The 17,863-nt window shown below is 44.7% G+C and overlaps 1 protein-coding gene across 1 annotated transcript in view; it reads left to right on the top strand.

Moving 5' to 3' along the window:
• The first annotated feature begins 695 nt into the window (after nt 1-695).
• Nucleotides 696-17,863, top strand: part of VPS54 (VPS54 subunit of GARP complex) — a 117,509-nt gene continuing 100,341 nt past the window's right edge. The window contains exon 1 of the mRNA XM_073553760.1: nt 696-714. The gene's annotated coding sequence lies outside the window, so the exon portion shown is untranslated. The remainder of the gene's footprint in view (nt 715-17,863) is intronic.

The following is a 17,863-nucleotide window of genomic DNA, read 5'->3' as shown; positions in this document are numbered from 1 at the left end:
ACAATTAAAAACACCACTACGAATTGTGTCAGTGCCCGGGTCTATGCTGACATTAAGGAGATGCCAGGAAAGTGGGCTAACTTGATGCCAGACATCTACTCAAAAGTGCACAAAGGATGGGTCATGTGTAAAACCGACATGCCCAATCCTTCATTTCCCCAACATCTGCTGTCAGAGGACAGTGTGGATACCTGTATACACATCAGATAGATGGCCAGTTTGGACGACTTTCATCGCCTTTAGCTGATGACTATCACACCATAAGATCTTAGCACACATTGCAGCATTTTTGTTGTGCCTAAACCCTCAATCTACAACATGATGAGGCTCTCCAATGAATAAAAAATGTCCTGCTAGCATATATTATGGCTGACTGCACAAAAACAACGAAAGAGGAAATGATTATATCTAACACTATTATTAAAGAGCTGAGAAGACTAGAGGAACTGTGAGTCATGCAACCTCTTACTTTGACTGTGGCTTTCCTTTAGATTTCATATGGGTTTATCTTCTTGACTTGCATCCCTTCCGGGTTTCTTCATCATTCTTTCACTAATCAGTTTTATGCTGTTTGTCCAATAAGGTAAGGAGTCTAGGACCAGTAGCAGTATGCCTCAAAGATGAGAAAACCATAGGAGGACATATCGCATGTGCAGCTACACAGGTGCCCACGGGGAAGGAGAGTCCAAGCAGGAGCCCATCTTATCACTACTTGTAAGTTTGTCTACATACTGTCCCATGGCAATAACAATACATATCTTCTGTAATTTCAGCACACTGTTGTGTTTTTTCATCTTTATGGGCAGATTCTCCACTAAGGAAATTGGACACTGGGCAAGTGGTTCTTTGGCAACTGGATGCTAATTCCTACTTTTTCTTAGAGCTCATCTTCGCTTGCATTTAAACATAGGAACTGTAATATTAAAGGCAGAAACCCTAACAGTGAGCTACAGGCATCTCTACAAACAAGAACATTATGTTGGAGGGGGAGAGTAAATGTCAGATTTTTTTTCTTGGGAGTGCCTAAAAAATAATGCCACAAAATATTATCATCTGGTCACGGAAGAAATTACCAGACTCCTCGCATCTTTTCGTCCTACAACCTGCCCAGTGACCCTATTCCCTCAGATCTCCTTCAATCCATTTACCACTCACCTAACTAAAATATTTAACCTTAATATTTAATATTTAATCTGGTATCTTTCTCTGGTATTTTAAAAATGCCAGCATTCACCGATTACTTAAAAAAAGCATCCCTCAACCGGAACTGCACTGCTAACTACCTGCCTCTAAACATCTCTTCATCTCTAAACTTTGTGAATGTTTGATCAACTCCCGTATAATAAAACTCCCCTTACTAAAGTCTCTAAAGATCTAATAATAGTAATTACATTTTTATTTCTATAGCACCAACATATTCCGCAGTACTTTACATTTTAGTACAATGAAAGACATTACAGAATAACAATAATCACATAAAACAACAGATACCAAGAGGAATGAGGGCCCTGCTCACAAACTTACAATCTATGAGGACATAGGGGAGACACGAAAGGTGGATGGTAACAATTGCTTGTATTCTAAGGTCCAGCTATCAATATAATAAATAGGGTGTTCACGTAATGCTGCATGAAACGTTAACAAACCAGTATGTGTATGGACACAGAGGGCTATTTACTGCATGAGGGTGTGTGAACAGATGATACGAAGGTCCTGGTTTTGAAGAAAATGTTGTATGGGCAAAACAGTGATAGTTAGATAAGTATGTTGAGGCAATAGGCCAGTCTAAAGAATTGCGTTTTTAGGGAACACAAAAACTGTTTTGCATTGGGGATTAATCAAAGTGTCCTAGGTAATGCATTCCAAAGAATTGGCGGAGCTCGTGAGAAGTCTTGGAAATGGGAGTGGGAGGTTCTGATTATTGAGAATGGTAATCTTAGGTCTTAGCAGAACGGAGGACACAGGAAGGGTGGTAGACTTAGATGAAGGAGGAGATGTAGGGTGGTGCTAAAGTGTGGAATGATTTGTGGGTGAGAGTGATGAGTTTACATTGAACTCTGTAGTGGATGGGCAACCAGTGCAATGTCTGGCACAGGGTAGAGGCATCGGTGTAGTGGTTGGTGAGGAATATGATGCTGGCTGCTGCATGCAGGACTGATTGGAGGGGAGAGAGTTTAGTAAGAGGGAGACCGATTAGTAGAGAGTTGTAATAGTCCAGACGAGAATGAATAAGAGCAACAGGAAGTTTTTGCAGAGTCAAAGTTAAGAAAAGGTTGAATTCTTGAAATGTTTTTTTGAGATGTAGTTGACATGTGCGATCGAGTGATCGGATGTATGGAGTAAAGGAAAGATCTGATTTAAATATAACCTCACCCACAAAGCTCTCCATGGTTCAGCAGCACCCTACGTCTCCTCCCTCATCTTAGTCTATCACCCTAACAGTGTTCTTCGATCCGCTAATTACCTAAGACTAACATTCTCAATAATTCGAACTTCTCACTCCCATCTCCAAGACTTCTCACGTGCTGCGCCAATTCTTTGGAATACACTACCCAGACAATTCGATTAATTCCCAATACCCACAGTTTTAAGCATGGCTTGAAAAGGCACTACTGTAGACTGGCCTATCGCCTCATCTCAATTATTTAATTATTTCCGTTTTGCAGGTGCAAATTTTTCCTACAAATCTGGTCCTTCGTGACATCTGATCACACAAGCTTCATGCACTTAATAGCCCTCTGTGTCTGTACTGTACAGATACTGGCTGGTGACCGGATCATGCAGCGCAATGTGCACACCCTATTTATTATTCTGATGGCTGAATAGTACAATACAAGCAATTTTTACCATTCACCTTTTCTGTCTCTTCTATTTCCTCACAGACCATAAGCTTGTGAGCAGCTCTTGGTATCTGTTGAATTATGTGTTATTCTGTAATGTCTTTGTTGTCTGAACAAGTCTCTTCTGAATTGTAAAGTGCTGCTTAATATGTTGACACTATATAAATAACAATTATTATGATAAAATCATTTTTGTCAAACCTTTTTTCAATAAACATCAAATACCAGTAAATACCATAGTCATGCTTGACATTGTAACCAGCCATACAAGGTGAGCAGTAAATGGAATAAATAAAAATGTCACAATTGTAATTTTCCTGAATTTAACCTATAATAGAAGTTAATGTAAGTGTTATGGTTAATGTGTTTGGTAAAAAAAGGTTCCTTAAAAAAATGTAATGCACAGGGAAAGGCGAAAGAGCGCAGGCGCATGTGCACTACAGTACTTTGTTCTGCCCTTGACAGGACAGAGAGAAGTGTGCCTGCGCAGGAGCGTGATGGGGGACACTGCGTGGATAACGTAGGACTAGAGTTGAGTGACTTTGGTCGGATCGGGTTTCGTGAAACCCGAATGAAACAAAATTTGAGTCGGATGAAACTGGTCCGACTAGGGCAAAAAAAAAGTTGGAGTTTCATCCGAAACTCGACCCCAATGCAAGTCAATGGGAAATAAAAGTCGGCATTGAGCGGATGACATTCATCCACTCAATGCCGACTTTTATTCCCCATTAACTTGCATCGGGGTTGGATTTCGGACGAAACTCCAACTTTTTTGCCCTAGTCGGACCAGTTTCATCTGACTCAAATTTTGTTTCATTCGGGTTTCACGAAACCCGATCCGACCAAAGTCGATCAATTCTGCGTAGGATGCATCATCAACACTAAGCAAGAAGAGAGGAGATGCCGGATCAAGAAGAGCTTCGCCCATTGGACCGGACCGCTATTTTTTGTTTTATTGGAGAGCGCATTGGGGATATACAGTACATACAGCATTCTACAATGTGTTATATGAGGGCTTACAGGTTCTGGCTCCACATAACATGGGAAAACCTGGTGACAGGTTCTCTCTAATCTACAACTCCAAAGTATGTCCTTAACAATGGTAAGGAAATGCTTGAAGTTGTTGTTACCAGCCATCATCAGACTGAAAACCATACAGGAGCCACAGAACCGTTTGGTCCTAGGCAGGAGCTTTATTAAAAATTCAAAGAGTAACTTAACTTTTGGAAGATATGTTGTATGGTTTAGGTTCATTCAATCTGAGCAGATTTGCATCAGTCAGAGGTGGGGTCAGTATGGAGAAGAAGCATCATGGGGTGGGACCTGAGACCCCTACTGATTGCTCAAAATACCTCTCCTGAGCTTCGGTCTTCTATGAGGTCTTCGCTTAGCGACTGGTGGGGGCCTCAGAACCAGGAGATCCACCAATCCACTCAGAATTAAAAGAATCCCAAAAGTTTAGATACTCTTAAAGGGGATGTCTCAAGCTTGAAAGTTATTCCCTGTCCACTTTCTAATCACTGGGCGTTCGACTGCAGTGGTCCCCACCGACCTTGAGCGAAGGGATGAATGGAGTGAAGGTTGATCATCCACACTACTGCTCCATTCATTCTAACAGGGACGCCGGAGATCAACAGGGCGCTACACTCGGTAATCTTGGGCACTCGCATTAAGGATGACTGGAGCAGTAGTGTGGATGATCAACCTCCACTACGGTTCTCAGAAATGCTGGGGTTGGAGGCAGGGACGGTTTTAGGCAAAGTGGGGCCCTAAGCAAAGTTTAAAATGGGGCCCCAAATGCTAACATACTGTACATCATACAGAAGCATTTCGATTGTAGTTACATGCGCTGAGTTCAACACACTAAATGAGTGTGATCGACAATATTTATGTCTTTCAACACTTGTTTCCCGGCCTCTTTCCACCGTCTGAGAAAGAATAATGGGGACAGAATGATCACTAATGGATCAATCTGTCCCCATACAGCATCATGTTATCAACAGCACATCTACAGTTTACACCCCATAGTCTTCCATATAATATAATGTGCCCCATAGTCCTTCATATAGTATAATACACTCCTCATAGTCCTCCATATACTATAATACACTCCTCATAGTCCTCCATATAGTATAATACACTCATCATAGCCCTCCATATATTAAAATACACTGCTCAGTCCTCCATATAGTAGAATCCACTCCTCATAGTGCTCCATATAGTATAATGCACCGCCATAGTCATCCATGTAGCACAATTCACTTCTCATAGTATAATGCACCCCATAGTTCTTCATATAATGTTTTCCCCATAGCCCTCGATACAGTATAATGCAGCCACCCCATAGAGCATAATGCAGCCCCACCATACAATATAATGTAACCCCTCCATAGAATATAATGCAGCCCCCCTCTTATAGTATAATGCAGCCACCCCTTAGAGCATAATGCAGCCACTCCACAGAATATAATGTAACCCCCCTATAGAATATAATGCAGCCCCCCTCATATAGTATAATGCAGACCCTCCATAGAATATATGGCAGCCCCCCATAAAATATAATGCAACCCCTTATATAGTATAATGTAGCCCCTCCATAGAATATAATGTAGCCCTCCTCATATAGTATAATGCAGCCCCCCATGGAATATAATGTAGCACCCTCATAAAGTATAATGAAGCCCCAATACAATATAATCTAGCCCCCCTTAGAATATAATGCAGCCCCCCATAGAATACAATGTAGCCTTCTCATAGAGTATGATGCAATCACCCCCCCTTAGAATATAATGTAGCCCCCCATATTATGTAACACAGCCTCCGCCATAGAATATAATGTAAAATGTACCCCCCCATGGTATATAACACAGCCACATAGTATATACCCCAGCCACACATGGTATATATAGCCCAAGCCAGCACCACATGATATATATAGCCCTGCACCACATGATATATATAGCCCTGCACCACATGGTATATATAGCCCTGCACCACAATATATATATAGCCCTGCACCACAAGATATATATAGCCCTGCACCACAAGATATATATAGCCCTGCACCACATGGTATATATAGCCCTGCACCACAATATATATATAGCCCTGCACCACAAGATATATATAGCCCTGCACCACAAGATATATATAGCCCTGCACCACAAGATATATATAGCCCTGCACCACAAGATACTGTATATATAGCCCTGCACCACATGATATATATAGCCCAGCACAACATGATATATATAGCCCTGCACCACGTGGTATATATAGCCCAGCACCACATGATATATATAGCCCAGGCCAGCACCACATTATATATACAGTTGTGGCCAAAAGTATTTACACCCCTGCAATACTGTCAGATAATACTCAGTTTCTTCCTGAAAATGATTGCAAACACAAATTCTTTGGTATTATTATCTTCATTTAATTTGTCTTAAATGAAAAAACACAAAAGAGAATGAAGCAAAAAGTAAAACATTTATCATTTCACACAAAACTCCAAAAGTGGGCCAGACAAAAGTATTGGCACCCTCAGCCTAATATTTGGTTGCACAACCTTTAGCCAAAATAACTGCGACCAACCGCTTCCGGTAACCATCAATGAGTTTCTTACAATGCTCTGCTGGAATTTTAGACCATTCTTCTTTGGCAAACTGCTCCAGGTCCCTGATATTTGAAGGGTGCCTTCTCCAAACTGCCATTTTTAGATCTCTCCACAGGTGTTCTATGGGATTCAGGTCTGGACTCATTGCTGGCCACCTTAGAAGTCTCCAGTGCTTTCTCTCAAACCATTTTCTAGTGCTTTTAGAAGTGTGTTTTGGGTCATTGTCCTGCTGGAAGACCCATGACCTCTGAGGGAGGCCCAGCTTTCTCACACTGGGCCCTACATTATGCTGCAAAATTTGTTAGTAGTCTTCTGACTTCATAATGCCATGCACATGGTCAAGCAGTCCAGTGCCAGAGGCAGCAAAGCAACCCCAAAACATCAGGGAACCTCCGCCATGTTTGACTGTAGGGACCGTGTTCTTTTCTTTGAATGCCTCTTTTTTTCTCTCCTGTAAACTCTATGTTGATGCCTTTGCCCAAAAAGCTCTACTTTTGTCTCATCTGACCAGAGAACATTCTTACAAAATGTTTTAGGCTTTTTCAGGTAAGTTTTGGCAAACTCTAGCCTGGCTTTTTTATGTCTCGGGGTAAGAAGTGGGGTCTTCCTGGGTCTCCTACCATACAGTCTCTTTTCATTCAGACGCCGATGGATAGTACGGGTTGACACTGTTGTACCCTCGGACTGCAGGGCAGCTTGAACTTGTTTGGATGTTAGTCGAGGTTCTTTATCCAACATCCGCACAATCTTGCGTTAAAATCTCTTGTCAATTTTTCTTTTCCGTCCACATCTTGGGAGGTTAGCCACAGTGCCATGGGCTTTAAACTTCTTGATGACACTGCGCACGGTAGACACAGGAACATTCAGGTCTTTGGAGATGGACTTGTAGCCTTGAGATTGCTCATGCTTCCTCACAATTTGGTTTCTCAAGTCCTCAGACAGTTCTTTGGTCTTCTTTGTCTTCTTTCTTTTCTCCATGCTCAATGTGGTACACACAAGGACACAGGACAGAGGTTGAGTCAACTTTAATCCATGTCAACTGGCTGCAAGTGTGATTTAGTTATTGCCAACACCTGTTAGGTGCCACAGGTAAGTTACAGGTGCTGTTAATTACACAAATTAGAGAAGCATCACATGATTTTTCGAACAGTGCCAATACTTTTGTCCACCCTCTTTTTTTATGTTTGGTGTGGAATTATATCGAATTTGGCTTTAGGACAATTCTTTTTGTGTTTTTTCATTTAAGACAAATTAAATGAAGATAATACCAAATAATTTGTGTTTGCAATCATTTTCAGGAAGAAACTGAGTATTATCTGACAGAATTGCAGGGGTGTCAATACTTTTAGCCACAACTGTATAGCCCAGCCACACATGATATTAGCCCTGCACCATGTGGTATATATAGCCCAGCACCACATTATACTGCATATATATATATATATATATATATAGCCCAGGCCAGCACCGCATGATATATATAGCCCAGCACCACATGATATATATAGCCCAGCACCACATGATATATATAGCCCTGCACCATGTGGTATATATAGCCCAGCACCACATTATACTGTATATATATATATATATAGCCCAGGCCAGCACCACATGATATATATAGCCCAGCACCACATGATATATATAGCCCTGCACCACGTGGTATATATAGCCCAGGCCAGCACCACATGATATATAGCCCAGCCACACATGATATATATAGCCCTGCACCACATGATATATATAGCCCTGCACCATGTGGTATATATAGCCCAGCACCACATTATACTGCATATATATATATATATATAGCCCAGGCCAGCACCGCATGATATATATAGCCCAGCACCACATGATATATATAGCCCAGCACCACATGATATATATAGCCCTGCACCATGTGGTATATATAGCCCAGCACCACATTATACTGCATATATATATATATATATATATAGCCCAGGCCAGCACCACATGATATATAGCCCAGCCACACATGATATATATAGCCCTGCACCACATGATATATATAGCCCAGCACCACATGATATATATAGCCCAGGCCAGCACCACATGATATATATAGCCCAGGCCAGCACCACATGATATATATAGCCCAGGCCAGCACCACATGATATATACAGCCCATCCCAGCCACACATGACATATATAGCCCTGCACCACGTGGTATATATAGCTCTGCACCACATGATATATACAGCCCAGGCCAGCACCACATGATATATATATAGCCCAGCCACACATGATATATATAGCCCAGCACCACGTGGTATATATAGCCCAGCACCACGTGGTATATATAGCCCAGCACCACATGATATATATAGCCCAGGCCACATAGCATATAACCCCCCCCGAGGATGGCCCCACAGTCCAGCACACATAACGATAGATTTAAAAAAAAACAAACAAAAAAAACACTCCTCACCTTCTCCTCGTGCCCCGCGCTGGCACACAGTGACAGCGTGATAACGTCAGAGGCAGAGCGGGGAATGATGGGAGAGGGAGCGTCAGCTGACGCTCTCTCCTCCATCATTGCGGCCGCTGGGGCTGCCTCACAGGGGCCTCACAGGGGCCCCATAGCGGCGGCATGATGTGCCGCTAGCTGGGGGCCCCTGGGGGAGTGGGGGCCCTAGGCAGCTGCCTGGTCTGCCTGCCCCTAGCGCCGGCCCTGGTCGGAGGATAGGAGATCAATTTTCAACTTGAGACAACTCCGTTTAGGAAGCATTAACGCTGCAGCCGATAATGGGAAACTGGTTATTGATTCATCTAATCAGGCCTGTCAATTACCCGATGCACAAGCAAAACGTTCACTCGTCGGGTGAAGTAATTTTTAACCCCATAACGACAGCCGATACGCCTTTTAACAGCGCCAGTTAAGGGTACTTATTCCTCAGCGATGCTATTTATCAGCGCTAAATAACTAGGGGTATAGTGCCCCCCAGCGTTGGAAAATCTCTGGGGTCTCAGCTACCCTGGAGAACATGATCAGGGCCAGTTTTTACGCTCCCCTGTCACGTGATCTCCATTATTCCCCAAATAACAGCGATCACGAAAAAAAAAGTCTGATTTAAAATTAATTTCTCTCTCCTGTGATATGATGTAACTAGAGATGAGCGACTTTGCCTTTTTTCGGGTCGAGTCGGGTTTCATGAAACCCGACTTTCGCAAAAGTTGGGTCGAACGCAATCGGCCGATTATCGTGAAAAGTCGAAGGCCGACTGAAACACGAAACCCAATGCAAGTCAATGGGGAAGAAAAGTCGGCAGTGAGTGGAGGACAGGAAACACACCTACAGTGCCGATTTTAATGGCAAAAACATCAATTCTTATTACTTAAGCTTCTCAACCTTAATTTACTTTATAATAATAGTTAGGCATTGAAAACTGGGGGTTATTTGTCTAAAGTTGTGGGGGGGGGTAGGGCTGGCTCCAGATTTTCATGGGCCCAGGGCCAAAGAGTGTCAATGGGCTCCTTTAACACATGCCACAATTCATGATCCTCTGATACGACAGAGAAATAGCGGTATAGTACAATGAAAAATACTTCACTTCTTACATCACATGACTGATATCCATTTTAAATTCTCCAATAGCTCCAAAAACGGACCGTATATTACTCCATACAGTATTATGGCCACCGCATAGTGCACCACACAGAGTAATGAGGCCCATATATTTCTCCATACAGAATCATTGGTCCCATATAATGTTCGATACAGTATATGATGAGCTCCACATAATGCTACAGTATATGTTGGTCCCCATGGATGAAGCTCCACTGTCTTATGGGCCCAAATAATGCTCCATATATAATGGGCCCCATTTCTAATGCTCCAGTGTATAATGGGCCCTGTAAATGCTGCTCCAGTGTCTGATGTCCACCTTTGGAATGCTCCAGTGTATGATGGGCCCCATATATCATTCTCCAGAGTATAGTGCTCCCCAAAAATTTCTCCCAACCTTTCAAACAATTAAATAAGTCTCCTCGCTAGGGAATCCCTGTACTAGTCTGGACTTCTCATCGTCCCCATCTTCCATCTCTCTGCACTTGGACTGTTTAGGTACAGACGTGATGTCATCACGCTCTCTGACCAGAATGTCACTGTCAGGAAACGCGGAAGACGTCACAGCGGTGGAGCAGGGAGAAGTAAGTATTTCAACTTTGCAAGTGCTGTGATCCTGAGCAAGCAGGGGGGCCTACTCGTTGGCGACGGCACTGGCACAGGGCCCCTCATAGTACGGCGGTGTGTCTGACGGCGGGTGGGGTGGGCCCACCGGCAGAGACACTTTTGTGCACTATGAGGGGCCCTGTACCAGTGCCGTCGCCCATGAGTATGCCCCCCTCCACCTGCTCAAGGAACCTGCACTTTCATCTGCACCTTCCTCTTTGTCACCGTGTAAGGTGGTATAGTATGCGGGAAGGGGAACCTGAGTTTCATCAGGGTCAGATTCTGGCTGTGTAGAGTGCGTGGGGAATGTAGTGGTCTGGGTCAATGTACCAGCAGAATCATCTAGCAGTGGCTGGGCATCAGTGCACTTGTGGCGCCCCCTGGAGTACGGTCGCCACAGTGGCATTACCTTCCTCCTAGGGAGTGTGATGTCATGCTTGGGAGCAACGAAGGATCTCTCTAGCAGTTAAACCAACGCACAACACAGTTCCCACTCCAGGCCAGCAGGGAGAGCTCTGAACCTGACTGCTGAGGAGCTGATCTCTGTGGTCGGGAGGAGGGAAGTTAGGGCAGTCTATGAAGGGAAGGGGAAGTGTGTGGACGTGAGAAGGGGAGCTGGAGGATGAGCAGAGTTAAGGCTCACTCCTAGCTGGAGCAGATGGTCCGGATTCCGGTCTCCGCATTTGTAGGGACACTGATGTTTCTGCAGCAGAAACCGGAGGAAGTAGCAGCTGTAAATGCCCTGTTCCCAACTAAGGCTCGGAGGCCCCAGCAGCGACGTGTGTGAGCCAGAAGGAAAAGGCTACGGCCACCTGCCTTATGAGAAAGTTCCAAAATAGAGTCAACAGGGGGAACTTTAGTGAACTCAGTACTGCGAGTACCTCAGATAGGTAGTGTGGCCTCCATTCTAGCGCCTATCTGCAGAGAGAGAATTCCTAATTTGCTTCCAGGCTGACCAACTCCTCCTCCATCTGTACTCTGGGTCCTGGACGGCACTTACCAAGTACAGGTAAAGGAACTGCACCACTGTGTCTGTTATCTTTCTCCTGCGCCTGGCGCACGGCTCTGCTACATCCTGCACTGCACACCATCTACCAACTCTTTCATCTGCCCTGCGACTACGGCCCTACCTGTGCAGGGCTTCTACATCTTAGCTGCACCATAACATCTGTCCCAGAGAAGCGACACTGCAGCGCTGGTCAATCTGATCAGAAACCACAGGTGGCGTCACGTATCATTCACCTATAAACGTTATTCACCCCTTTGCATGGACGCCCAGGGCCATGGACCGGGTCACCACCACCGTGACACATCCCTCTGAGACACGAGCCCGGTACTGATTAACCCCACTGCCCTGGCTGGCGACCCACACTCCATGTCACATTCATCTTGGACTGGGGAATTAACGATTTGACTTGATAACTCAGGCATGGTATGTGAGAAAGAGCTACATGGACTAATGTGAAGTGTGGCCTGCTGCATCATTCACTTTTCGTGGGGGTGAAGGACACAAGGAAAGGGGTTCTTCCTGACCAGGAGCCAGCACTTGATGACTCAGTGCTTGCATTTTTTGAAACTTCAGAAGAGGAGGGCATATTAGCTGGAGTCTGTTTCGGCAATGTAAGCCAAAACCAGTTCCTGATGCTCCGGCTTTAAAAGCGGTTAACCTACTCTCAGAAAAGGTAGCCTTCCAGGCCTTCCGGAGCCAGACCATGACACAGGCTCCACATCTGCTGCCTTAGCTGCTATTGTGCTTTTGCTACTACCAGCAGATGCACCACCACCATCAGTACCAGCTGGCCCCCCCACGCCCACGTCTGCGGCCTCTTCCACTATGCTTCCAAATTTTGGAGAAAATATACCCAAAATAACATCAGATATATGGTACTGTATCAGAAGCGTACAGCTGTATACAGTCAAAGGATAATTGTAAATCTCCGTATATATTTCATGAGTCACACAGAGACGCTCACAGGCTCAGTATGGATTAGACATGAATATAAAAAGTAGAAAAAACGGACCAGTATCATCAGATAGCAGGTATATATAGTATAGTTTAAACATTCTAAATCTCCGTATATATTTCAGGAGGCAGACACAGACGCTCTCAGGCTCAGTATGGATTACAACACCATATAAAAAGCCGTAAAACGGTAATGGATCTGAAGTGTACAGCTGTATACAGTGTAGGGGTCATTGTCAATCTCAGTATTTATTTCCACAGTCAGAAACAGACTCTCACTTGGTCAGTTTGGATTAGACCAGAATATAAAAAGCAGTAAATGGGTAATGTATCACAAGCGTAGAGCTGTATGCAGTGTTGGGGTAATTTTTAAATCAACATATAAATTGCAGGAGTAACCCACAGACTTTCACACGCTCAGGATGGATCACACCACAATATAAAAAGAAGATCCGCAAGAAATAAACACACATGTGGGCCAATGTTCCAGGTGTCAATGATACACTTAGAGTGGTGGGTGGAGGAGGACTTCCTGGCAGAAAGGGTACAGTATCACCAAATACCAGGTATATATAGCATAGTTTAAACATTAAAAATGTACGTCTATATATCCGGAGTAGTGTTGAGCCACCCCGCTAGTGATCGAGTTCGGTTCGGATCGGCAAGTTCATTGAATGTTCGTCGAACACCGTCGAACCCCATTGAAAACAATGGCAGGCAAACACAAACACATACAAACACATAGAAAACAATTAAAAAACACCTTAAAAGATGTCCCAAAGCAGACAAAATGCTCAGAAGACACAAATAACATATGGAAAAGGGTAACTACATATAGAAAAGAGGTGGAGGAGTAAAAGGAGGAGGAGGAGACACAGATATAGGCATGTCATACCCTTATAAAGTCAAGAAAGACTGGAATAAAAATCTAAAATAAAAAAAAATCTAAAATCGAAGACGATCACATACCGTTGGACTTCCCACCATAAATTATGCCAACTGTCGATCGGGCGGCGTTATTCCCACGACCCTCCGAACAGCGTCCATGAAGGCAAAGTGTTTGGTTTCCGGGGGCAGTATGGTTGCAAAGCTGAACCTTAAAGGAATGTCCAGAAGGGCACCACCAGGAGTGGAGCCTGCGGCTTAACTGGACTCCACACGGGCAACCTCAACCATGCCAGCCACGGAAAGGATGGACAGATTGCAAGCTTTGTCGATTCTGTGGGTGGTGGTGCATGGCCGTTTTTAGCTGTGCTAGCGATTTGTCAGCTTAATTCCGTTAATGAACGAGACTCCGGCATGCCCCCGCGGTCCACGTCCAGCTTACTAGAGGGACACAAGAGGCTCTGGCACGCGGGATCGAGCAATAACAGGTCTGTCATGCCCTTACATGTCCGGGGCTGCATGCACGCTACACTGAAAGGACCAGCATGTGTCGCTTACAGGTGTGGATTACCCGCTGAACCCCGTTAGTGATGGGGATCTGGGATTCCAATTCTTCCCCGCAAACGAGGATTTCCCAGTAAGTGCAAGTCAACCAGAATTCCGGAATTAGGCCTAACCGGCATTTCAGAAAGAATGTGAAAAAATTAAGTGTCCAAACCACAGGTGCTGTAGCTTGCTTAACAGCTGGGCTCCTCTGCTGAGTAGCACGCAGTTCTTACATAAACAGGCGGCATAGCTTGGTTCACGGGTGGGCAACTCTGCTGAGTAGCAGACAGTGCTTACATAAACAGGCGGCATAGCTAGGTTCACGGGTGTGCTCCTCTGCTGAGCAGTAGACACACGTACTAGACCCAAAGTATTCACTGGGCTAAATGGAGTTAAAAAATGGTTCTTACATAAACAGGCGGAACAGCTTGGTTCATGGGTGGGCTCCTCTGCTGAGTAGCAGACACAGTTACTAGGCCCAAAGTATTAACTGGGCTAAATGCAGTTAAAAACTGGTTCTTTCATAAACAGGCGGCATAGCTAGGTTCATGGGTGGGCTCCTCTGCTGAGTAGCAGACAGTGCTACAAGGCCCAAAAGGATTTTCTGGACAAGATGCGGTAAAAAATTATTAGAAACACACACGGTGTAGCTCCTTGACAGGTGTACTACACCGCTGGCTACCAGACACCGCTGCTATGCCATGAAACTGTCTATTAACATTGAAAACCATTATTAATGTGAAAATAAAGTTACGCTTTTGGTGAACTAACCGTTCTCGAACGGAACCTCGAACAGCCGAATTTTAAGCAAAGTGTTCGAGTTCTACGAACGGCTCGAACACCGCCCAAAACAGCTCGAATTTGAACTTGACGAACAGGTCGACTCGAACACCGCTCATTTCTAATCAGGAGGCAGACTCAGACGGTCTCAGGCCCAGTATGGATTGGACAAGATTGTAGAAAGTTGAGAAAGGGTACAGTATCACCGGATACTAGGTATATATAGCATAGTTTAAACATTAAAAATCTATGTCTATATATCAGGAGGCAGACTTAGACGGTCTCAGGCCCAGTATGGATTCGACAGGATTGTAGAAAGTTGAGAAAGGGTGCAGTATCACCGGATAACAGGTATATATGTAGCATAGTTTAAACATTAAAAATCTATGTCTATATATCAGGAGGCAGACTCAGACGGTCTCAGGCCCAGTATGGATTCGATAGGATTGTAGAAAGTTGAGAAAGGGTACAGTATCACCGGATAACAGATATATATATCATAGCTTACACATTAAAAATCTATGTCTATATATCAGGAGGCAGACTCAGACGGTCTCAGGCCCAGTATGGATTCGACAAGATTGTAGAAAGTTGAGAAAGGGTGCAGTATCACCGGATAACAGGTATATATGTAGCATAGTTTACACATTAAAAATCTATGTCTATATATCAGGAGGCAGACTCAGACGGTCTCAGGCCCAGTATGGATTCGACAAGATTGTAGAAAGTTGAGAAAGGGTACAGTATCACCAGATAACAGGTATATATGTAGCATGGTTTACACATTAAAAATCTGCGTGTATATTTCCGGAGTCTGACAAAGACACTCACAGCCTCAGTATGGATTAGACAAGAATCTAAAAAGTAGAACAAGGGTAATGTATTCGAAGCGTACACCAGTATACACTGTTGGGGTATTTTTCAATCTTCATATATATTTCAGTCTCAGTAAGACAGTCCAGACTCTCCGCAAGAGGAAACGAGATGGATACAAGTACAGACGGAAAGTCGAGTGATTGCATAAATTTTGGAATTACTAATCACGGGAAAAACTCCTGGGAGAATTCTCAGAGGCGATGCTGACCCTCAATTACTTTGTCTGTGGAGACAGCGAAAACAGTTATTTGAGAAGAAAGGGTTGCTGTATCGCAGTACCGTGGATCCCATCACCGTTACTCATCTCCATCAAATTATGATCACAGGGAGAGATGTAGACATTGTCCTCACTGCATATCATGATCTGTCAGGTAATTTTGGAGTGCAAAAGACAGAAGCCACAGGCTATAGGCGATTCTATTGGATTGGCTTGAGAGGACACATTTAAAAATGTGGGCAGGAATGTCACACGTCTGTGAGTAGGAAAACCGTGAAAGCTGATGATAAACCACCACTGCATCTTAGTGTGAGTCGACGTCCATAACAAGTGGAAGCCATTGATCATCTGAAGATAGAGCCCAGCAGGACAGGGCATAGCTACGTCTTAACCATCATCTATCAGTTCACCACATTTGTAGTGGCAGTCCCAGTGAAGGATTTAACAACCCAGACTACACAGCGATGGAGCAGGGAGAGGCAAGTATTGCAAGTGCTGGGGCCCTGAGCAAGCAGGGGGGGCCCACTAGTGGGCGGTGGTACTGGCACAGGGCCCCTCATAGTACGCCGGTGTGTCTGACGCAGCAGGGCAAGCGAGCTCCTGTATGACATATTGTGCCAATTCAAGCCAGGTGTCCAGTTTACAGGCCCAATAGTCAAAGGGGAATGACCTGTGAGGGAGAACATCGATATGGGAGTAGTTTGTAACCATAGTTGACAACTGCTGTCTCCTGTCACTTTCAATCGATGCAGTATTACCAGTCATGAGAGCGGTACTTGAAAAATCAGTCCACAACATGGTCATGAAACCCCTGTGTCCAACGCCACTTCGGCTGTGTGCACCACGAACACCTCTTCCATGTTGCCCCCTATGGCTCGTGGGAGAACTATCACCGCCGCTGTGTGCTGGGAATGCCTCAAACAAACGGTTTATCAGAGTTGCTTGTTTGTTAGCCAATATTAGCTCTAGGTTCTCCTGTGGCATGATGTTTTGGAATTTGCCTTTATAGCGTGGATCCAGGATGCTGGCCAACCAGTAGTCGTCATCGTTCATCATTTTGGCAATACGGGGGTCTCTTTTTAGGATCTGCAAGGCATAATCACACATGTGGGCCAATGTTCCAGGTGTCAATGATGCACTGCGAGTGCTGGGTGGAGGAGCACTTTCTGGCAAATCAACATCCCTCCAGTCACGCACAAACCCTGTACCTGACCTTGCCACTCCAACATTTTCTCTTGCCCACTGAGAAGCATCCTCCTCCCCTAAATAATCATCCCCATCATCCTCCTCCTCTTCTTATTCTTCCTCCACCTCGTCCAGGAGAGTTCCCTGAGCAGACAATGGTTGACTGTCATCAAGGCTTCCCTCCTCCTCTTCCGCTGACGCCTGCTCCTTAATGTGCGTCAAAGTTTGCATGAGCAGACGCATAAGTGGGATGCTCATGCTTATTATGGCGTCGTCTGCGCTTACCAGCCGTGTGCATTCCTCAAAACACTGAAGGACTTTACAGAGGTCTTTCAGCTTCGACCACTGCACACCAGACAACTCCATGTCTGCCCTCAAACTGCCTGCCCGTGTATCCTCCCACAAATGCATTACAGCCTGCCTCTGTTCGCACAGCCTCTGAACCATGTGCAGGGTGGAGTTCCACCTTGTTGCAACGTCTATAATTAGGCGGTGCTTGGGAAGGTGGAGCAATCGCTGCAGCTTCTGTATACGACTGGAGTGTACAGGCGACCGGCGGATGTGCGAGCAAAGTCTTCGCACCTTACGGAGCAGGGCTGTTAACTCCGGATAATTATTGAGGAAGCACTGCACCACCAGGTTCAAGGTGTGAGCCAGGCAAGGTATGTGTCTGAGTTTTGAAAGGGCTATGGCTGCCACAAAATTCCGGCTGTTATCACTAACTACCTTGCCTGCCTCAAGATGTAGACTGCCCAGCCATGAC

This window comes from Dendrobates tinctorius, unplaced genomic scaffold (genome assembly GCF_039654945.1).
Source record: "Dendrobates tinctorius isolate UK_male_01 unplaced genomic scaffold, ASM3965494v1 ptg000203l, whole genome shotgun sequence".
In the NCBI taxonomy this organism is placed as follows: Eukaryota; Metazoa; Chordata; class Amphibia; order Anura; family Dendrobatidae; genus Dendrobates; species Dendrobates tinctorius.
The sequence above is the reverse complement of the archived record's forward strand: the minus strand, read 5'-3'. Positions and strand labels throughout refer to the sequence as shown.